This window comes from Taudactylus pleione, unplaced genomic scaffold (assembly GCF_031769625.1).
Source record: "Taudactylus pleione unplaced genomic scaffold, aTauple2 ptg000378l, whole genome shotgun sequence".
NCBI lineage: Eukaryota > Metazoa > Chordata > Amphibia > Anura > Myobatrachidae > Taudactylus > Taudactylus pleione.
Genome location: NW_028284779.1, coordinates 7827251 through 7852139, shown reverse-complemented (window position 1 = coordinate 7852139; position 24889 = coordinate 7827251). Strand labels below are relative to the sequence as shown.

At 47.4% G+C, this 24889-nt stretch overlaps 1 protein-coding gene across 2 annotated transcripts in view; it reads right to left on the bottom strand.

Annotated features, from left to right (window-relative positions):
• DAAM2 (dishevelled associated activator of morphogenesis 2) overlaps positions 1-22015 on the bottom strand; it is a 319828-nt gene extending 297813 nt beyond the window's left edge. For both annotated transcript variants that reach the window (XM_088445364.1, XM_088445368.1), the window contains exon 1: positions 21900-22015. The gene's annotated coding sequence lies outside the window, so the exon portion shown is untranslated. The remainder of the gene's footprint in view (positions 1-21899) is intronic.
• Between the last annotated feature and the right edge of the window lie 2874 nt (positions 22016-24889).

Here is a 24889-nt window from a genome sequence, read left to right as displayed (position 1 = left end):
TTGCGAAGGGAACTGCGTCTGCAGTGACTACGCAGACCCAGAGCACAGTGATTGACCGGAAGTGCCATTTGTGTGTGGTGACGGGGGGGGGGGTGGTCAGGCGAACGCGGGCGTGCCAGTGCGTTGCTACGCCGTTGCGGGGGCGTGCATAAATTATCCACTGTAATACCATACGCATACCTCATAGCGTGCGCTGAAGTTAGCAATTCCTGAGTGAGGTCTGACCTGCCTTAACTGTGTATGGGTCCGATGTTACTCGATGTTACCATTTATTTCGCTATGTTGCACAAGTATACGGTTTTGTGTACGGTGAAGTGGGCGTCCTTATGTTAGGCTGTGATCGCAATGTGAATGCAAACATTTGTATTTCACCGCTGATATTAACAACTGCGGTGCGTGCGTATTAGCAGAATAGCGATCCGTGCTGAATCAGTCCCTATGTCCCCCAGCAGCTTTATGTAAACCACTTTCAGGAGAGGGATGCGACACATAGTATTAGGATACTGTAATTCTACCCAAAACAAATAATTTAGGGATTTAAGGCAAAAATTGAGAATAGATGCATATCCAGAAAAAAAGTTGGGAACGCACCATAGTAATGAGATTATTATCAATCTCGTCCCTCCTCCATGAGCTGGACGTGGCCAGCTTGCTTTGTTTTTGTTTTTTTTGAGTAGAGCTGTAGTGTATGTACATTTCTGCTACAAAAATGGCCCACCAGGGGTTTATGTATGGGTTGGTTTAAATTTGGTAAAGATAAGTTACACAAAAAAATCTAGGCCCTCATTCAGAGCCGTACGCTCTGAGCAGAGCGCACGCTCTGAATGAGGGCCGGCCTCCATAACTATGGAGCGTCCTCCTGGACGCTCGTATAGCTGTGGGTCACCACCCACAGCCTATACGAGCGTGCAGTTTGATGGCCGCGATGGTCTTGACCATCGCGACCATCGAAACTGCGAGCCGGAGCCTGCGGTTGAGGTTTTCAACCGCAAGGCCCGGAGTGATTTTGGCTCTGTCAGAGCCAAAATCACTCCCACTGACATCACTAGTGATGTCAGTGGGCCGGCTTCTGACGGTAGGTGTTCCCTTAGGAACGCCCCCGTCAGGGAGGCACGCCCCCGGCACGCCCACCAAAGGGGGCGTGCTGGCAATCAACATCGACAGCACGCCGCCTTTGATCAGACACAACGAGCGAAGGAAAGTCCTTCGCTCGTCGCGTCTGGCGCATGCGCATGACGGAGCTCCCTCCGTCGTGCGCATGCTCAGTGCCTAACCCTAAGTCCCCCCGGGAGCCCTAAACCTAACCCTCCCCCCCCGCGGCTGTCCGCTCGCGGCGCCCGGCATCACTACGATCGGGATGCCGGTCTCCCGGCGTCGGGGAAATGCGGGCGTCTACATCTAGACGCCCGGCATTTCACCCTTGCCGGGATATGACAGTCGGGAAGCCGGCTGCCGGTATTTAGGCAGTCGGCTTCCCGATTGCTTCCCGTTCCAACAACCTATAATAAAACTAAATTTACAAAATTCCATAGTTACAATAAACCATCTTAGCACAAGCCTTGTCCTGATTGTAAGTTTACAGACAGGTGACAATAGGTTCACTAACTATCGTGGAACTACAATTCCCAGCGTGATGGTATGTGGAGTTTTAACACCATCTGGTGAGCCACAACCTATAGATCTAGTTCACATTACCCAAGAAAGCAATCGAGGAGCCATTTTCTTGACACTGTAAAAGCTTTAACTTTCTGATACAAGACTGTGAAGATTAAACATTGCTTCACAAGTAATGGTCTCATTTGCTTTTTGTTAGGAAGAGTCCCTGCCTGCTGCTCTCTGGCAGCGGAGGGGTTAAAGCAGGGTATAGATGGAACTGCACAGCCTTACATGGAAGCGCAGCACATTAAGTTACATTAGTGAAATTCCTGCTTGTAAGTCAGTGGAGTGAGAGCAGTTTCCATGATGTAAGGGTCCCACCGTGCCATTCGCCCTGGAAGGACGCTGCTTGCTCAGCCTCCCCATCTGGATGACATTGTGTCTCTGGAATGGAGCAGGCTCCCAGGACCCCGGGTCAAAAGCATGATGGGGAAATAGTTCATTCTGGGTCCTAGATTTTCGAGGCAATGGATTTTGAAAGCTTGGCATGAAATATTACTATGTTAATGAATAAAGCAGTAATTAATATAGTCTGACTTTAACTTCAGTATGTTTGATGATAAAATACCAGTAGGACCCCCAAAGAGAAACCAGTACAGGAGAACGGATTCATAAACGCAACCTGACACATGTTTCCCCAAAACATCACTAGTCACCGAACAATTCCTGAACACAGCAACAAATATCATGCCATCAGATCACCCCGACCATCCCACAGGTTAGTAATATGACATGGGGATGGATATAATGGTAGGAGTCAGCAGATTCTGTCACACAGCTTGTTCTATATGGGCTCCAACCAGGGGCGTTTTAAGGGAGGAGAGGGCCCATGTGTAGGCTCAGTGCAGGTCCCCTCCTCTCTGACAGCACAGTAGATTGTGGCTTGGTTCCAGAGTCTACTTCACATGCGCGGTCTCTGGGAAAATGGTGCTTGCACCTTATTCCCAGGGCCATGTCTATTGTGCACGCAAGTCACCGGAAAAATGTCCGTCGCCATTTTCCCTGTGATTTTTGCTGCTCTGCAGTGCCAGCGTAGTGCTGCTGAGCAGAGGTAAGTATAAATATGTATGGGTTCGGTGTGGGACCCAGGGACCCGTGTGCACTGCACATCCTGCACCAATTATAAATACGCCACTGGCTCCAACCTCAGCGTACTGTGTCGCATAACATGTCATATGCAGGTTTCAACCACAACGTACAGGCTCCAACCTCAGCAGACTGTGTCACACAACATGTCCTATACAGGCTCCAACCTCATCACACTGTGTCACACAACATGTCCTATACAGGCTCCAACCTCATCACACTGTGTCATACAACATGTCCTATACAGGCTCCAACCTCATCACAATGTGTCACACAACATGTCCTATACAGGCTCCAAACTCATCAGACTGTGTCACACAACATACAGGCTCCAACCTCATCAGACTGTGTCACACAACATGTCCTATACAGGCTCCAACCTCATCACACTGTGTCACACAACATGTCCTATACAGGCTACAACCTCATCAGACTGTGTCACACAACATACAGGCTCCAACCTCATCACACTGTGTCACACAACATGTCCTATACAGGCTCCAACCTCATCACACTGTGTCACACAACATGTCCTATACAGGCTCCAACCTCATCACACTGTGTCACACAACATACAGGCTCCAACCTCATCACACTGTGTCACACAACATGTCCTATACAGGCTCCAACCTCAGCAGACTGTGTCACACAACATACAGGCTCCAACCTCAGCACACTGTGTCACACAACATGTCCTATACAGACTCCAACCTCATAAGACTGTGTCACACAACATGTCCTATACGGGCTCCAACCTCATCACACTGTGTCACACAACATGTCCTATACAGGCTCCAACCTCATCAGACTGTGTCACACAACATGTCCTATACAGGCTCCAACCTCATGAGACTGTGTCACACAACATACAGGCTCCAACCTCATCAGACTGTGTGACACAACATGTCCTATACAGACTCCAACCTCATCAGACTGTGTCACACAACATACAGGCTCCAACCTCAGCACACTGTGTCACACAACATGTCCTATACAGGCTCCAACCTCATCACACTGTGTCACACAACATACAGGCTCCAACCTCAGCACACTGTGTCACACAACATGTCTTATACAGGCTCCAACCTCATCACTCTGTGTCACACAACATACAGGCTCCAACCTCAGCACACTCTGTCACACAACATGTCCTATACAGGCTCCAACCTCATCAAACTGTGTCACACAACATGTCCTATACAGGCTCCAACCTCAGCAGACTGTGTCACACAACATGTCCTATACAGGCTCCAACCTCAGCAGACTGTGTCACACAACATGTCCTATACAGGCTCCAACCTCATCACACTGTGTCACACAACATGTCCTATACAGGCTCCAACCTCATCACAATGTGACACACAACATGTCCTATACAGGCTCCAACCTCATCACACTGTGTCACACAACATGTCCTATACAGGCTCCAACCTCATCAGACTGTGTCACACAACATACAGGCTCCAACCTCATCAGACTGTGTCACACAACATGTCCTATACAGGCTCCAACCTCATCACACTGTGTCACACAACATGTCCTATACAGGCTCCAACCTCATCAGACTGTGTCACACAACATACAGGCTCCAACCTCATCAGACTGTGTCACACAACATGTCCTATACAGGCTCGAACCTCATCAGACTGTGTCACACAACATACAGGCTCCAACCTCAGCACACTGTGTCACACAACATGTCCTATACAGGCTCCAACCTCATCAGACTGTGTCACACAACATGTCTTATACGGGCTCCAACCTCATCACACTGTGTCACACAACATGTCCTATACAGGCTCCAACCTCATCACACTGTGTCACACAACATGTTCTATACAGGCTCCAACCTCATCACACTGTGTCACACAACATGTCCTATACAGGCTCCAACCTCATCACACTGTGTCACACAACATGTCCTATACAGGCTCCAACCTCAGCAGTCTGTGTCACACAACATGTCCTATACAGGCTCCAACCTCATCACACTGTGTCACACAACATGTCCTATACGGGCTCCAACCTTAGCAGACTGTGTCATACAACATGTCCTATACAGGCTCCAACCTCAGCAGACTGTGTCACACAACATGTCCTATACCAAAATAACATTATTTAAGGAAAATGTCCTTAAAAACGTTATTTTAGTGTTGATGAATAGGCCCCCGAGTCACACAACATGTCCTATACAGGCTCCAACCTCAGCAGACTGTGTCACACAACATGTCCTATACAGGCTCCAACCTCAGCAGACTGTGTCACACAACATGTCCTATACAGGCTCCAACCTCAGCAGACTGTGTCACACAACATGTCCTATACGGGCTCCAACCTCATCACACAACATGTCCTATACAGGCTCCAACCTCATCAGACTGTGTCACACAACATGTTCTATACAGGCTCCAACCTCATCACACTGTGTCACACAACATGTCCTATACAGGCTCCAACCTCATCACACTGTGTCACACAACATACAGGCTCCAACCTCATCAGACTGTGTCGCACAACATGTCCTATACAGGCTCCAACCTCATAAGACTGTGTCACACAACATATAGGCTCCAACCTCAGCACACTGTGTCACACAACATGTCCTATACAGGCTCCAACCTCATCAGACTGTGTCACACAACATGTCCTATACGGGCTCCAACCTCATCACACTGTGTCACACAACATGTCCTATACAGGCTCCAACCTCATCAGACTGTGTCACACAACATGTTCTATACAGGCTCCAACCTCATCACACTGTGTCACACAACATGTCCTATACAGGCTCCAACCTCATCACACTGTGTCACACAACATGTCCTATACAGGCTCCAACCTCAGCAGACTGTGTCACACAACATGTCTATACAGGCTCCAACCTCATCACACTGTGTCACACAACATGTCCTATACGGGCTCCAACCTCAGCAGACTGTGTCACACAACATGTCCTATACAGGCTCCAACCTCAGCAGACTGTGTCACACAACATGTCCTATACCAAAATAACGTTATTTAAGGAAAATGTCCTTAAAAACATTATTTTAGTGTTGATGAATAGGCCCCCGAGTCACACAACATGTCCTATACAGGCTCCAACCTCAGCAGACTGTGTCACACAACATGTCCTATACAGGCTCCAACCTCAGCAGACTGTGTCACACAACATGTCCTATACAGGCTCCAACCTCAGCAGACTGTGTCACACAACATGTCCTATACGGGCTCCAACCTCATCACACTGTGTCACACAACATGTCCTATACGGGCTCCAACCTCATCACACTGTGTCACACAACATGTCCTATACGGGCTCCAATCTCATCACACTGTGTCACACAACATGTCCTATACGGGCTCCAACCTCATCACACTGTGTCACACAACATGTCCTATACAGGCTCCAACCTCATCACACTGTGTCACACAACATACAGGCTCCAACCTCATCACACTGTGTCACACAACATGTCCTATACAGGCTCCAACCTCAGCAGACTGTGTCACACAACATGTCCTATACAGGCTCCAACCTCATCACACTGTGTCACACAACATGTCCTATACAGGCTCCAACCTCATCAGACTGTGTCACACAACATACAGGCTCCAACCTCATCACACTGTGTCACACAACATACAGGCTCCAACCTCATCACACTGTGTCACACAACATGTCCTATACGGGCTCCAACCTCATCACACTGTGTCACACAACATGTCCTATACAGGCTCCAACCTCATCACACTGTGTCACACAACATGTCCTATACAGGCTCCAACCTCATCACACTGTGTCACACAACATGTCCTATACAGGCTCCAACCTCATCACACTGTGTCACACAACATGTCCTATACAGGCTCCAACCTCATCAGACTGTGTCACACAACATACAGGCTCCAACCTCATCACACTGTGTCACACAACATGTCCTATACAGGCTCCAACCTCATCAGACTGTGTCACACAACATACAGGCTCCAACCTCAGCACACTGTGTCACACAACATGTCCTATACAGGCTCCAACCTCATCAGACTGTGTCACACAACATACAGGCTCCAACCTCAGCACACTGTGTCACACAACATGTCCTATACAGGCTCCAACCTCATCAGACTGTGTCACACAACATGTCCTATACGGGCTCCAACCTCATCACACTGTGTCACACAACATGTCCTATACAGGCTCCAACCTCATCAGACTGTGTCACACAACATGTTCTATACAGGCTCCAACCTCATCACACTGTGTCACACAACATGTCCTATACAGGCTCCAACCTCATCACACTGTGTCACACAACATGTCCTATACAGGCTCCAACCTCAGCAGACTGTGTCACACAACATGTCTATACAGGCTCCAACCTCATCACACTGTGTCACACAACATGTCCTATACGGGCTCCAACCTCAGCAGACTGTGTCACACAACATGTCCTATACAGGCTCCAACCTCAGCAGACTGTGTCACACAACATGTCCTATACCAAAATAACGTTATTTAAGGAAAATGTCCTTAAAAACATTATTTTAGTGTTGATGAATAGGCCCCCGAGTCACACAACATGTCCTATACAGGCTCCAACCTCAGCAGACTGTGTCACACAACATGTCCTATACAGGCTCCAACCTCAGCAGACTGTGTCACACAACATGTCCTATACAGGCTCCAACCTCAGCAGACTGTGTCACACAACATGTCCTATACGGGCTCCAACCTCATCACACTGTGTCACACAACATGTCCTATACGGGCTCCAACCTCATCACACTGTGTCACACAACATGTCCTATACGGGCTCCAATCTCATCACACTGTGTCACACAACATGTCCTATACGGGCTCCAACCTCATCACACTGTGTCACACAACATGTCCTATACAGGCTCCAACCTCATCACACTGTGTCACACAACATACAGGCTCCAACCTCATCACACTGTGTCACACAACATGTCCTATACAGGCTCCAACCTCAGCAGACTGTGTCACACAACATGTCCTATACAGGCTCCAACCTCATCACACTGTGTCACACAACATGTCCTATACAGGCTCCAACCTCATCAGACTGTGTCACACAACATACAGGCTCCAACCTCATCACACTGTGTCACACAACATACAGGCTCCAACCTCATCACACTGTGTCACACAACATGTCCTATACGGGCTCCAACCTCATCACACTGTGTCACACAACATGTCCTATACAGGCTCCAACCTCATCACACTGTGTCACACAACATGTCCTATACAGGCTCCAACCTCATCACACTGTGTCACACAACATGTCCTATACAGGCTCCAACCTCATCACACTGTGTCACACAACATGTCCTATACAGGCTCCAACCTCATCAGACTGTGTCACACAACATACAGGCTCCAACCTCATCACACTGTGTCACACAACATGTCCTATACAGGCTCCAACCTCATCAGACTGTGTCACACAACATACAGGCTCCAACCTCAGCACACTGTGTCACACAACATGTCCTATACAGGCTCCAACCTCATCACACTGTGTCACACAACATGTCCTATACAGGCTCCAACCTCATCAGACTGTGTCACACAACATGTTCTATACAGGCTCCAACCTCATCACACTGTGTCACACAACATGTCCTATACAGGCTCCAACCTCATCACACTGTGTCACACAACATGTCCTATACAGGCTCCAACCTCAGCAGACTGTGTCACACAACATGTCCTATACAGGCTCCAACCTCATCACACTGTGTCACACAACATGTCCTATACGGGCTCCAACCTCAACAGACTGTGTCACACAACATGTCCTATACAGGCTCCAACCTCAGCAGACTGTGTCACACAACATGTCCTATACCAAAATAACGTTATTTAAGGAAAATGTCCTTAAAAACGTTATTTTAGTGTTGATGAATAGGCCCCCGAGTAACACAACATGTCCTATACAGGCTCCAACCTCAGCAGACTGTGTCACACAACATGTCCTATACAGGCTCCTACCTCAGCAGACTGTGTCACACAACATGTCCTATACAGGCTCCAACCTCAGCAGACTGTGTCACACAACATGTCCTATACGGGCTCCAACCTCAGCAGACTGTGTCACACAACATGTCCTATACGGGCTCCAACCTCATCACACTGTGTCACACAACATGTCCTATACGGGCTCCAACCTCATCACACTGTGTCACACAACATGTCCTATACGGGCTCCAATCTCATCACACTGTGTCACACAACATGTCCTATACGGGCTCCAACCTCATCACACTGTGTCACACAACATGTCCTATACAGGCTCCAACCTCATCACACTGTGTCACACAACATACAGGCTCCAACCTCATCACACTGTGTCACACAACATGTCCTATACAGGCTCCAACCTCAGCAGACTGTGTCACACAACATGTCCTATACGGGCTCCAACCTCATCACACTGTGTCACACAACATGTCCTATACAGGCTCCAACCTCATCACACTGTGTCACACAACATGTCCTATACAGGCTCCAACCTCATCACACTGTGTCACACAACATGTCCTATACAGGCTCCAACCTCATCACACTGTGTCACACAACATGTCCTATACAGGCTCCAACCTCATCAGACTGTGTCACACAACATACAGGCTCCAACCTCATCACACTGTGTCACACAACATGTCCTATACAGGCTCCAACCTCATCAGACTGTGTCACACAACATACAGGCTCCAACCTCAGCACACTGTGTCACACAACATGTCCTATACAGGCTCCAACCTCATCACACTGTGTCACACATGTCCTATACAGGCTCCAACCTCATCAGACTGTGTCACACAACATACAGGCTCCAACCTCATCACACTGTGTCACACAACATGTCCTATACAGGCTCCAACCTCAGCAGACTGTGTCACACAACATGTCCTATACAGGCTCCAACCTCATCACACTGTGTCACACAACATGTCCTATACAGGCTCCAACCTCATCACACTGTGTCACACAACATGTCCTATACAGGCTCCAACCTCATCACACTGTGTCACACAACATACAGGCTCCAACCTCATCAGACTGTGTCACACAACATGTCCTATACAGGCTCCAACCTCATCACACTGTGTCACACAGCATACAGGCTCCAACCACAGCACACTGTGTCACACAACATGTCCTATACAGGCTCCAACCTCATCAGACTGTGTCACACAACATGTCCTATACGGGCTCCAACCTCATCACACTGTGTCACACAACATGTCCTACACAGGCTCCAACCTCATCAGACTGTGTGACACAACATGTCCTATACAGGCTCCAACCTCATCAGACTGTGTCACACAACATACAGGCTCCAACCTCATCAGACTGTGTGACACAACATGTCCTATACAGGCTCCAACCTCATCAGACTGTGTCACACAACATACAGGCTCCAACCTCAGCACACTGTGTCACACAACATGTCCTATACAGGCTCCAACCTCATCACACTGTGTCACACAACATACAGGCTCCAACCTCAGCACACTGTGTCACACAACATGTCTTATACAGGCTCCAACCTCATCACACTGTGTCACACAACATACAGGCTCCAACCTCAGCACACTGTGTCACACAACATGTCCTATACAGGCTCCAACCTCATCACACTGTGTCACACAACATGTCCTATACAGGCTCCAACCTCAGCAGACTGTGTCACACAACATGTCCTATACAGGCTCCAACCTCAGCAGACTGTGTCACACAATATGTCCTATACAGGTTCCAACCTCATCACACTGTGTCACACAACATGTCCTATACAGGCTCCAACCTCATCACAATGTGACACACAAGATGTCCTATACAGGCTCCAACCTCATCACACTGTGTCACACAACATGTCCTATACAGGCTCCAACCTCATCAGACTGTGTCACACAACATACAGGCTCCAACCTCATCACACTGTGTCACACAACATGTCCTATACAGGCTCCAACCTCAGCAGACTGTGTCACACAACATGTCCTATACAGGCTCCAACCTCATCACACTGTGTCACACAACATGTCCTATACAGGCTCCAACCTCATCACACTGTGTCACACAACATACAGGCTCCAACCTCATCAGACTGTGTCGCACAACATACAGGCTCCAACCTCAGCACACTGTGTCACACAACATGTCCTATACAGGCTCCAACCTCAGCAGACTGTGTCACACAACATGTCCTATACAGGCTCCAACCTCATCACACTGTGTCACACAACATGTCCTATACAGGCTCCAACCTCATCACACTGTGTCACACAACATACAGGTTCCAACCTCATCAGACTGTGTCACACAACATACAGGCTCCAACCTCAGCACACTGTGTCACACAACATGTCCTATACAGGCTCCAACCTCATCAGACTGTGTCACACAACATGTTCTATACAGGCTCCAACCTCATCACACTGTGTCACACAACATACAGGCTCCAACCTCATCACACTGTGTCACACAACATGTCCTATACAGGCTCCAACCTCATCACACTGTGTCACACAACATACAGGCTCCAACCTCATCACACTGTGTCACACAACATGTCCTATACAGGCTCCAACCTCATCAGACTGTGTCACACAACATACAGGCTCCAACCTCATCACACTGTGTCACACAACATGTCCTATACAGGCTCCAACCTCAGCAGACTGTGTCACACAACATGTCCTATACAGGCTCCAACCTCATCAGATTGTGTCACACAACATGTCCTTTACGGGCTCCAACCTCATCACACTGTGTCACACAACATGTCCTATACAGGCTCCAACCTCAGCAGACTGTGTCACACAACATGTCCTATACAGGCTCCAACCTCATCACACTGTGTCACACAACATGTCCTATACAGGCTCCAACCTCATCACACTGTGTCACACAACATGTCCTATACAGGCTCCAACCTCGTCAGACTGTGTCACTCAACATACAGGCTCCAACCTCATCACACTGTGTCACACAACATGTCCTATACAGGCTCCAACCTCATCACACTGTGTCACACAACATGTCCTATACAGGCTCCAACCTCATCACACTGTGTCACACAACATACAGGCTCCAACCTCATCAGACTGTGTCACACAACATGTCCTATACAGGCTCCAACCTCATCACACTGTGTCACACAACATGTCCTATACAGGCTCCAACCTCATTACACTGTGTCACACAACATACAGGCTCCAACCTCATCAGACTGTGTCACACAACATGTCCTATACAGGCTCCAACCTCATCACACTGTGTCACACAACATACAGGCTCCAACCTCATCACACTGTGTCACACAACATGTCCTATACAGGCTCCAACCTCATCAGACTGTGCTTCCAAACCAAAGAAAAATAACTCCCCGCTATTTTTAGCCATCTGGTTTAAGTCATGGTTTGTGGTCCACACAGACCCTGGGATAGTGACTCTCAGTAAGTGAGGACATGAGACAGACTTTCTATGGCTCACTCTAGACTACGTCCAGGCCACAAACCAACTCCTAATACATGACACAGCTCTAGACATCACCGTGTCATCCATACAGCTCAGAGGGGAATTATTTCCTCAACATCCCGTCCCCTGGTTAAAAAAAATCGTACTATTTCTTCTGTCCTTAAAATTTCCTCAAAGGTTGAGAAAAGTACATTTATGTGGTATACCCATACGCGGGAGCACCGTGAAGTCTTTTTCATGTTACATAACAGTAATTCAAGAAATTTGCGCTTTTGTGATTTTCTATTTATTTGGTTCATTATTGACTGAATAATATACATGAAAAAACTGCAATGTTTATACGTAAGTAAAAATATTCACCATTATTTATTTCCCTCCTTTCCAGACGGTTTACGTGTTGGGACTCCAAGGAGTGAGGTGAATCCTGAACAGAGCAGATAGAAAGTGACTGACAGCCTGACACTATTACTTACTGAAATTAACTCTGTGGATTGATGGTTTCTTTCTCAAGGGTATAACCACGGTATCCCAGCAACTAAAAAGCTGCCTCCCTCTTTAAGACCTGCGTCAGGTCCTGTCAGGACATTCCTCTAGTGAGGTGTGATGAAGTTCAGCCATCTCTAATGGAGGTAACTACTTTTTACCAGAGCTGCTGTAAAAAGTCATAGTAATACTGGACAGTGTATTTAATCTTCACGGCTCATATCTGAAATGACCAATTACTGATCATATAAAGACATGAGTGAAAGGCAAAGACAAGCTAAAAAGACAAATGTATTTAGCTGAAGTTGGGTTTGCACAAGACTTTGGGCCCGATTCTCAGGTAGATGCGATGCCGATGTTTACGAAGTTGAGCGATTATTTTTGTAGCGTAAATGCAGTGTATCTTTAGCCCCTAGTATAGTCTGGAGCAAGGCATCGATGATGATGCCTAGTAACAAATGAAGCGTATGGATAGGGGCAGGCACACTGCAAGATGCGTGTAACTCTGCATAGGGCAAATAGTGGCATCTATGACCGATTTCCCTACAACTTAGCATCAGTCCCACCCTGGGACCCTCGGGACCCTCCAATACTTCTTCAAACCTGCCTTCCACCAATCATTTATGTGTATAATAAAGAAATAACAGGGGAGAAAACAGAAAAAGGAAGGCCCACAGCACAAATGTGGCTTCGGACACAGGGGTCACCTTGATGAGCATAAGGGCACCTAAATGTCCGTTGGGCGCAAAGGTTTCCACAGACAGAATGGCGGAGCTTTGCAGAGTGAAGACCTTCCTATCTAGCTATGGAGTATCTGCGTCCTATTCTGCAGAGCAGCACAGAACTCATTTTGCAGAACGATATTATTGTAATGGGCTACAGTTTGTGGAGACTACTCATTTCTATTGGCGTTTCTTGGTGTGCCCAGCGATTCCTGTCTAGCATTCCGCTAACTGCTTCAGCTAAGGCCTGGCAGAGATCAGCTCAACTCCTATACTTCTAAAGGGACAGAACAGTTTCCATGCACAGAGCACTATAAAGAATAATACATAAAATAAATAATATAGAAAAAGACAGGACGCCCCCACCGTAAACCAGCAACTGTGCCAGACAGCCAGGGCTGGTTTCCATTACAGCAGTGTAATGTTAGAGTGTAGATCAGCACCAGGCTCATGCTACTTTATGGAAGCAATGTCTCTGGACTGCTTAGTACTGTACTTAACAAGATTGGAAACCCTTGAGTGGCATACACGACACCAGCATAATAGACAATACTCTGTAAGACCTCTGCCCACAGACATTGGGGGTCATTCAGACCGGGTTGCAAGCACCGATGTGCTCGCAACCGGGTCGATGGTTAGCCCTGCGCATGCGCAGCGGCCACACTGCGCGTGTGCAAGCTCTGGAGCTCGCTACAAAAGGGGCGGTTGTCGAAGTTGATCGACAGCTCGCCCCTTTTTGTAGACGGGCCGGGGGGGTGTTTTCCAAAACGGAGGCGTTCCTTAAGGAACGCCTACCGTTTTGTGGGCGGCCACACTGACATCATCAGTGATGTCAGTGGGGAGCTTCCTGCTCCATCAGAGCAGAAAGCTCCTTGGGGCTTGCGAGTGCCAAGACCCAACCTTAGGGTCGGGATGTAGTCTGGAACCCGACGGTCTAAATGCCGACCGCCGGTTTCCAGACTGCTTTATCCCAACTAGGGACAAATGACAGGAGTCTAAATGTAGACGCATGTAATTTGCCCGACGTCGGCAGACCGATGCCCGGCATCCCGATCGAGCGGATGCCGGGCGCCGCAGTGGACAGCCGGGGGGGACTTAGGGTTAGGCACCCCCCCGGGAGGTTAGGGTTAGGCTAGGGGGACAGAGGGTTAGGGTTAGGCACCCCCGGGGGGAGGTTAGGGTTAGGCACCCCCCCGGGAGACTCAGGGTTAGGCAGCGGGGAAGGGGGGGTTAGGTTTAGGCACTTAGAGGGGGGGTTAGGGTTAGGCACAGGGGGGGAGGTTAGGGTTAGGCACCCGTTAGGGGGGTTAGGTTAGGTTAGTTGATACTTACCTTTAGGACGATCGAGATATCCAGCGCTGTCGGGTACCCGCTGTCGGGAATTGAACCGCCGGCCATGCGCCCGCTGGTAATACATATCACACCCGTAGGGTCTGGTCGCAAGCCGTGATGGTGATCACCATCGCGACCATCACCCTGGTCGCTAGCTAAGCTGTGGGTGGTAACCCACAGCTTAGCTTGCGACCAGGAGGCCGCACCAAAAAAAAAGCAGCGCCCACCCTCATTCAGAGAGAGCAATCACTTCTTGCGACCACCTCTGAATGAGGTCCATTGTTTTCTAAAACTTTAACTGAATACGGAGCTTGTTTATATCAAGACCCATCTCTGGCAAAGACTGCGCATTTCTCCATAGAAAAGGTACTTTTAGGATTGGGGCTAGCTCTCAAAGCCCATACACCATAGAAACCAGTGATTTTTGTGACGATAAAATAGTTAATCAATCTCTTTGGGTATGCGATATTACCTACCAATATCTACATTTTCTGTAGGAAAAGCTCTAGGGAAAACAATGTACAGTTTTTTGGCCGAACAGGCACATTCGTTTCTTGCAGGGCTAATCCACAAGTGAAGTCTTTTTCCTCTGCACTAAGCTAGCAGTGAAGGACTGCTATGGGGAAAGTGCTTTGCTGGGATTCGCTGTCTCGGCAAGCTAACATTGTTAAATAGCTTCATTAAATGACAATTAAGATATGCAATAGCATTTGTTATTTAACAGCAAATACCTAGAAAATATTAAATAGACCCCTAAAGAAAATTCATGACAATGATACATATTGCAGGACAGCTGGCAATCAGTACAGATACAGGGCCTGATCGCTATTGGGATCGCGGCTGCGTAATCGCACGCAGTTCTGCTGCATAATTATGCTAAGGTTTGCTACCTCTCAGCCTGCATAGAGACGCCCACTACCAGCTTCTCACATCCGTAACACCTCGCAGTTCTATGTACACATCGGTAACATTGCGTAACATCGGTCCCTCATGCAGAAACTCTGAGTACTGATGGTGCGTATGCTGTCACAGTGGCAATTCAACGGCGTTCAAATGGACTGGCATGCCTGCGTTTCTTCGACGGCTCCCCCGTCACCACCCCCAAACACTGAAGTCCCGTCACTCACTCTGCGATGGCTTTCTATCTGCGTGCGTGATCGTAGTGCGATTGCAATGCTGTCGCTGCAGAGACTATAGTTATGAAATTTATACTGCAGGATCATGGATTCTGATATATACTGCTAAACCAGAGACACCAAACCAGATATATACTGCAGAACTCCAGAGACACCAGATCTGATATATACTGCAGAACTCCAGAGACACCAGATCTGATATATACTGCAGAACCCCAGAGACACCAGATCTAATATATACTGCTGGACCACAGAGACACAAGATCTGATATATACTGCAGGACCACGGAGACACCAGATCGGATATATACTGCTGGACCACAGAGACACAAGATCTGATATATACTGCAGGACCACGGAGACACCAGATCTGATATATACTGCTGGACCACATAAACACCAGATCTGATATATACTGCTGGACCCCAGAGACACCAGTTCTGATATATACTGCAGGACCACAGAGACACCAGATCTGATATATACTGGAGGACAACAGAGACACCAGATCTGATATATACTGCAGGACCACGGAGACACCAGATCTGATATATACTGCAGGATTCCAGAGACACCAGTTCTGATATATACTGCAGGACCACGGAGACACCAGATCTGATATATACTGCAGGACCACAGAGACACCAGATCTGATATTTACTGCAGGACCGCAGAGACACCAGTTCTGATATATACTGCAGGACCACAGAGACACCAGATGTGATGTATACTGCTGGACCACAGAAACACCAGATCTGATATAAACTGCTGGACCACAGAGACACCAGATCTGATATTTACTGGAGGACCACGGAGACACCAGATCTGATATATACTGCAGGACCACGGAGACACCAGATCTGATATATACTGCAGGACCACGGAGACACCAGATCTGATATATACTGCAGGACCACAGAGACACCAGATCTGATATATACTGCAGGATTCCAGAGAAACCAGATCTGATACATACTGCAGGATTCCAGAGACACCAGTTTTGATATATACTGCAGGACCACGGAGACACCAGATCAGATATATACTGCAAGACCACAGAGACACCAGATCTAATATATACTGCAGGACCACAGAGACACCAGATCTGATATATACTGCAGGATGCCAGAGAAACTAGATCTAATATACTGCAGGACCATGGAGACACCAGATCTGATATATACTGCAGAACCACAGAGACACCAGATCTGATATATACTGCAGGACCACAGAGACACCAGATCTGATATATACTGCAGGACCACAGAGACACCAGATCTGATATATACTGCAGGACCACGGAGACACCAGATCTGATATATACTGCAGAACCACGGAGACACCAGATCTGATATATACTGCAGGACCACAGAGACACCAGATCTGATATATACTGCTGGACCATGGAGACACCAGATCTGATATATACTGCAGGACCACGGAGACACCAGTTGCTATAATACTGTGTACACTATGCTTGTCTCGACAGTGCATACAGGAATGTAATTACTTATATCCATTTTTCTCAGAATCCAAATAATGCCAAAAACAGCCCCACAATCTTCAACTGTATAAAACAAAGTGGTTGTTTCATTTCTTCCATGCTGATCCCACTTGGCAATCCCTGTACATGATCACAGTAACAGACAATATGTCCTCAAGTCATAACACGCACATGCTTAAACAAGACTTATCCATTGCATGTTAACCACTGCCAAATGTCCTAATTAAAGATGTCATTAGTGATCATGAACAGACACCAGGACGAGCCTGCTTTGTGGAATCAATTCATGCATAGCTGTGAAATCAGAGAGCAGACAATACAGCACATTCACACGCGTGTCCGTGCACTGACATGGAAAATACATACATAGAGCTGCATCTAGCAGCTTTAATTGCCGCATGCTAAGGTAAAGCTAACTGGTCATCTGCACGACACATAAATATGCCTTACACTGTGTGTGTGTTACACGTGTGCTGTTTATCTGCATTAAGCTTCTGTGCTCTCACTCTCTTCATATCTGTCATCTATAATGTGCACTTACTGTTCCCTCTGTGCATGTACATTCCCACCACACCTGTACTCACTGTGCCCCATCTACACTCACTGTGCTCTCTTCACATCTGTACTTACTGTGCCCCATCTACACTCACTGTGCTCTCTTCACATCTGTACTCACTGTGCGTGCCCCATCTACACTCACTGTGCTCTCTTCACATCTGTACTCACTGTGCCCCATCTACACTCACTCTGCTCTCTTCACATCTGTACTCACTGTGCCCCATCTACACTCACTGTGCTCTCTTCACATCTGTACTCACTGTACCCCATCTACACTCACTGTGCTCTCTCCATATCTACACTCACTGTATCGTCTCCCCTCTACTCACTGTGCACCATCTACACTCACTGTGCTCTCTCCATATCTACACTCACTGTATCGTCTCCCCTCTACTCACTGTGCACCATCTACACTCACTGTGCTCTCTTCACATCTGTACTCACTGTGCCCCATCTACACTCACTGCTCTCTCCATATCTACACTCACTGTATCGTCTCCCCTCTACTCGCTGTGCACCATCTACACTCACTGTGCTCTCTCCATATCTACACTCACTGTATCATCTCCCCTCTACTCACTGTGCACCATCTACACTCACTGTGCTCTCTTCAAATCTGTAATCTATAATATGCACTTACTGTTCCCTCTGTACATGTATATTCCCACCACATCTGTACTCACTGTGCCCCATCTACACTCACTGTGCTCTCTTCAAATCTGTAAACTATAATATGCACTTACTGTTCCCTCTGTACATGTATATTCCCACCACATCTGTACTCACTGTGCTCTCCATATCTATACTCACTGCACCATCAACACTCACTGTATTGTCTCCACATCTGTACTCACTGTGCCCCATCTACACTCACTGTGCTCTCTCCATATCTATACTCACTGTGCCTCATCTACACTCACTGTATCGTCTCCACATCTGTACTCACTGTGCTCTCTTCAAATCTGTAATCTATAATATGCACTTACTGTTCCCCCATGTGCATGTATATTCCCACCACACCTGTACTCACTGTGCCCCATCTACACTCACTGTGCTCTCTTCACATCCCTACTTACTATGTATAATATGCACTTACTGTTCCCCATGTACATATACACTCACTGTGCTCCCACCACATCTGTACTCACTGTGCCCCATCCACACTCACTGTACCCTATGTACACTTACGGTGCTCTCTCTACATCTACACTCACTGTACCCCATGCACACTCACGGTGCCTTCTCCACATCTGCACTCACTGTTTAAACCTAAAAAATGTGCAATATCAGCTTTAACAATCCCCCTCCCCCAGATATATGTACAATAAGCACTGTGTCCCTCACCCCTGCAGTACAGCCACATTCAGGACTTCCAGGAGTACCGGTCTCCCAGCGCAGTGCTGGTTGCTACCACTGACAGTCTTCAGCCCAGACAACTTGTCACTCATACTGTAGTTATAGAGCAGGATCCTGTAGCCGTGTTATTGCATCCGACACCCAGAAGGAAACGCTGGGAGAAGTTTATGGATTATGCAAACTACTAAGGTGCCCCGTGGGGAAGCCTCTTACTTGTCATTGTTTTTACTGTCTTTTACTGATATGGGACATTTACTGTTGTCACTATGAGCTCCCTGCAGCTGTGTTGCCCCCTTCATTCACATGAGGCAGCAGCGCCCTCTACCAGGCGCATCTGGTAGTGCACTCTAACAAATAACCACAGGCTCATTCTTCTTCTGGACATGAAGATCTAAACAGTGCAATTACAGAGGAAATGCTTCCAGCTCCTCCAAAATAAAACGCCTGCGAGAGCCCAGAATATACAGATAGAGAGCCCAGAATATACAGATAGACTCTATAGCAGGAGTACACAAGCTGTGGGGCACTAACATTCCCAGCATGCTAGCCTTCCACAGCTTCCTCCCTCTTTTTATGCCAGAGTCACCTGTACTACGCTATTTTCCTGGAGGCGCTATATTGTATAACCAAAGTCACATGGACTCTCTGGGGGTCACATAATAGCATGGTTAACCCTTCGCTAAGCCAGAGGTCACCACAGGTCTTATTTCATTTATATTTCTAAAAACAAAAAAAACACTCAGTAACAGTAAAGATGCATTATATCTTCTATGTAAAGGAAATATAATAGTATACAGGTAGAAGACTGACAACAAAAGCAAGTCAGCCCTTCATATATAGCAGTAGATGGCACACAGTCTATTTCAGTACTGAAGGGGTTACATCTATCTTTATATTATGATAAGGAACCAGAATCTTCATACTTTCTCGTATCTACAATGTGACAATCAGTGCTCACCCATATACCAGTCTCCCCTCCACATGGGTACCACACATGCAACATACATGTACTCTCCACATGGGTTCCAGACATGCATCATGCATGTACTCTCCTCCTCTCTGTGCTATGATGGAGATATACAATCATTGCTCACCCCATATACAGTACCAGTCTCCCCTTCCACATGGCTACCAAACATACATCGTATATGTACCACCACATGGGTACCAGACATGCATCATACATGTACTCTCCACATGGGTACCAGACATGCATCATACATGTACTCTCCTCCTCCCTGTGCTATGATGGAGATATACAATCAGTGCTCACCCCATATACCAGTCTCCCCTTCCACATGGCTAACAAACATACATCACATATGTACCACCACATGGGTAACAGACATACATCATACATGTACTCTCCTCTCTGTGCTATGATGGAGATATACAATCAGTGCTCACCCCATATACCAGTCTCTCCTTCCACATGGCTACCAAACATACATCACATATGTACCACCACATGGGTAACAGACATACATCATACATGTACTCTCCTCTCTATGCTATGATGGAGATATACAATCAGTGCTCACCTCATATACCAGTCTCCCCTTCCACATGGCTATCAAACATACATCACATATGTACCACCACATGGGTAACAGACATACATCAAACATCTTCCTCCACATGGGTACAAGACATGCATCATACACGTACTCTCCTCACTCCCACTCTGCTACTGTATGATGGAGATGTACTGTCAGTGTACTCCCCAGTGACCAGTCTTTCTCTAGACATGGGTACCATAAATACATACATACTGTACAGATGTAGCAACAGTCACCTATGCCGCGATTCGCATGTCCGCGGCTATGGCGTTCGCATGCGTACACCATAGACTTCAATAGGGCAATCACCAGTTGCGAATGCTCGCAGCCTGTCAATTGCTGCGCTATACCGCGATGCGTGTCAACGATGAGGCTGGCTCCATCTATACATACATACATCATGCATGTACTCTCCTCACTGTGTTATGAAGGAGGTTTACAATTAGTGTACACCCCATATGCCAGTCTCCCCCTACGCATGGGTACCAGACATGCATCATACATGAACTCTCCTCCTCACTGAGCTGTGATGGAGATGTACTGTACAGTCAGTGCTTCTGTCAGTGTCCTCAGCTCGGATAAAATGCTGGATCATAGAGATATGTGGGTGCAGACATCAGAGCTCAGTAAGGCCCCACAGGGTCCCTGATCAAGGTCCAGGGGGGCGATGTAACATTGGGCGATAACTGCAGCATCATTGCAATACACCAGGGCCAGTATGACACAAAATATTCTGATTTACAGATGTTCCTTCCCAATAACAGTGCATTCATCCTGTCACCACCAGATGATTCCCCTATATGCACCAGCCCTCCAAATGTCACCCATCCAATACCCCATGTCCCTTGTCACCCACTACCCACAGCATAACCTACTTCTTATAACCAGGTGCTGGAGGGTTAATACCACAGGACAGCCCCCCTCCCAGTACAGTTCCTCAGGATAACAGTGCAGAGGGGTGCCTGCTGCAGGCTGGGTAGCATAGGGGCTCACCAGTGGTGCTGGTCTCAGGCTGGCAGTGGGTCCATCCCGGGGCGCAGTGTGGATGAGGCTCTGCACAGGGTGTGTGTGTGTTCTGCAGGAACTGCTTCCCATTCCAGAGCTCAGTGAGGAGGCTCTTGTAGGCTGGGCCATTCCTCCTGCTACCGTGCTGCAATCCTTAAAGGCACAGCTCGCCCAGCCAGCAGAAACATATGGCCTATTTGCTGTGTCTGCAGAGAGGAGCAGGATGAATGCATTATCATCAATGCAATCATCAGCGGGGTTCGTTGACTACCAAAATGCAACCCATGTTTGTAATGCTATATTCCCCTGGGCAGCGTCATGCTGGCAGCAGACAGTGAAGAGTTAAACTCTGCTGTACAGCCAGGGAGACTAATATATCTAATGCCAATTATAGCCCAACCTTTCCTGTGTAACAGTTGTCAGAGCGTCACTCTGTGCTCAGCCTGGGTCATCCCATCTGCACAGTACCACCTGTGTTATTCTCTGCGACACCTCCACAGTACCACTGTTTTTATTCTGTATGTTAAGGCGCCCACACACTGGACAATATTTTGCACGATTTGGCCGATTTCGATGCATCGGAATGACAAATCGTGCAAATTTATGTGCAAATCGTGAACGTCCACTGACGATAGCGATGCCGATGCGCGTACCCGTGGGTCGTCCGTCGTATCTTCAGATCTTACCTACACGACGCACTGGAAATTGTTAAGGAGACGCGATAGATCCTTGGTAAGATTGGACACTTTTTAGCACCATATCGTGTCCCGAAGTGCTGGGGAGAGTTCAAACGAAATCGTTACCGACATTGCATCGTTTGCTAGTCATCCAGTGTGCGGGCACCTTTAGATTGAGTAATTTTCAGGATTTGATGTCCAGAGCCGTAACTAGACTTTTTGGTGCCCTGTGCCAGAAAGAGCATTGGTGCCCCCCTCATTTTTCATAGGGACATAATGCACCCAAATATGGGCCATGGCTTCATGGGGAAGGGCCAGGGAAGAGATAGGAGAGGCCAGGAGATGCTGGGGATGAAATAAGAGGAAGTTACAAGCAAGAATGATAATAAACAGAAATGTTGCAGGCCAAACAGCGCCCCCTGACCTGTGGTGCCCTGTGCGATGCCACAGGCCACACTACCCTAGCTACGGCCCTGCTGATGTTATCATATATGTATTGGCAGCTACACAGAACCTCAAATATATACTACATGTAATTTTTTATATCTGCTGTTTTAGCAATGAATGTATGGATGGTTGCACAGCGCCACTTCTCTGTATAATTAATGTCATTTTTGGGGGTCAATTCAACAGTGGCGATCCCTGCAATGTGGTTGTAACGGGGTTGGAATGCCAGCAAACGGCACCGTTTATAACCCCTAAATCGCTCATTTTAGTTTGCAGTACAAACTAGTTCCAAGTACAAACGCACCCTGCACCTGTATCTGGACATTACAGCGGGCCGTTTCTGGTCCATAGGCTGCGAGCGGAAATCAGCCTGTGACTCATAGGCCACAAAGCTGCCGGATCAGCTTCTGGCGCAATCGCTTGTAATTGACTCTCGCCCTTAGTCAGGGTTGCCTACCCTCCCGATTCGGCCGCGAGCCTGCGATTGACTGTTAAAACTACCTGTATTATCGGCATTGTGTAGTGGGGGCGGGGCCGAAATTACGCGATTGTGTGACCCCGCCCCGTCACACCTTCAAACGTTAGACACCCAGCCACACCCTCTTTTGCCGGCCACGCCCCCCTGCCCTGCCTATCTGGCTGCTCCCTCCCGGAATGAGCAGCCAGAAAGTCGGCAACTGTGCCCTTAGTATGTGCTCTTATAGGGGAAGATGTATCAAACCTTCTAAAGAGGACAAGTGGAGAAGTTGTCAATAGCAACCAATCAGCTTCTACCTATCAATTTCCACTGTTGCGAAGTGGTGGGCGAGGCCACAATAATGCTGCACTCTGTAAGTGGGAGGCTGGCAGACTTACCCACTCTTCTGGGCAGCCAGGGGTGCCACGCAATTTTCAGGAGCCTTCCAGATGGCCTTGAGCGCCACACGATTTTCAGGAGCCTCCCTGCCGTTCCGGGAGAGCAGGCAAGTATGGTGTAATCTAGCAAAGTAGTTTTTTCGCTTCGAGTTGCATTATTTATCGAATAAGACGCACATTTTGAGCGAGAGGGATGCTCGGCGCAGCCTAGTCGCCCGGAACCTAGCGCGCTGAGAAGGGATATTTGTCGCGACTTGGGCAATAGTGTATGAGGACATATCTATATCCTTATTCTGTAGATGTGGATACAGATGTGTCTTCAGCTACATAATAAGCTACACAGGTATCACTTCCCTGGTTCCTGTATTGGGTGTAATTCTCAGTACAGTCTCTTGTGTTGGAAGGAAGAGATTGTTACTTTCGATGGTAGTCTTGTTCTGATGCATTTTAGTACATATTACAGAGAATGAACTGTGTTCATCTCTGGAAGAATCATTAAGCAGTTGGTCACTTGCACAGTATAATATAAATATCCAGCAACAATATACTTTATTAATGCACAGAGCTCATCACATTGTCGCCAACATACATGACTAATGGTAATCATTCACTTCCTGTCGTTATTCTGGTTCCAGCTGTTCCGTATGGCCATGTTGTGTATTAATATCACTAATACTGATTGTTATGTGTGTGTGTGTGTGTCTGTGTGTATGTATGATGTAATTTCCTTTGGAATGATATCTTCATGCTATACTTAGATATAATGGGATGAATAGTTAGCTAAGGGGCAGAGGTTCAAACAATGTTATATTCTGAATGCTAAGTTCATGGACTATAACAGAACTGACAGACTTTTCCATTCTCCATTAATTGTCTATGCAGCAGTTTTGCTTCTTTTTAGCAACTTCTGATACAAAAGCCGCCTAAAGAAACCACAAATCGTAAACTCATAGATTGGGTGCGGTTTAGTCATGGGCAGTGTCTGTATGAATACAATGT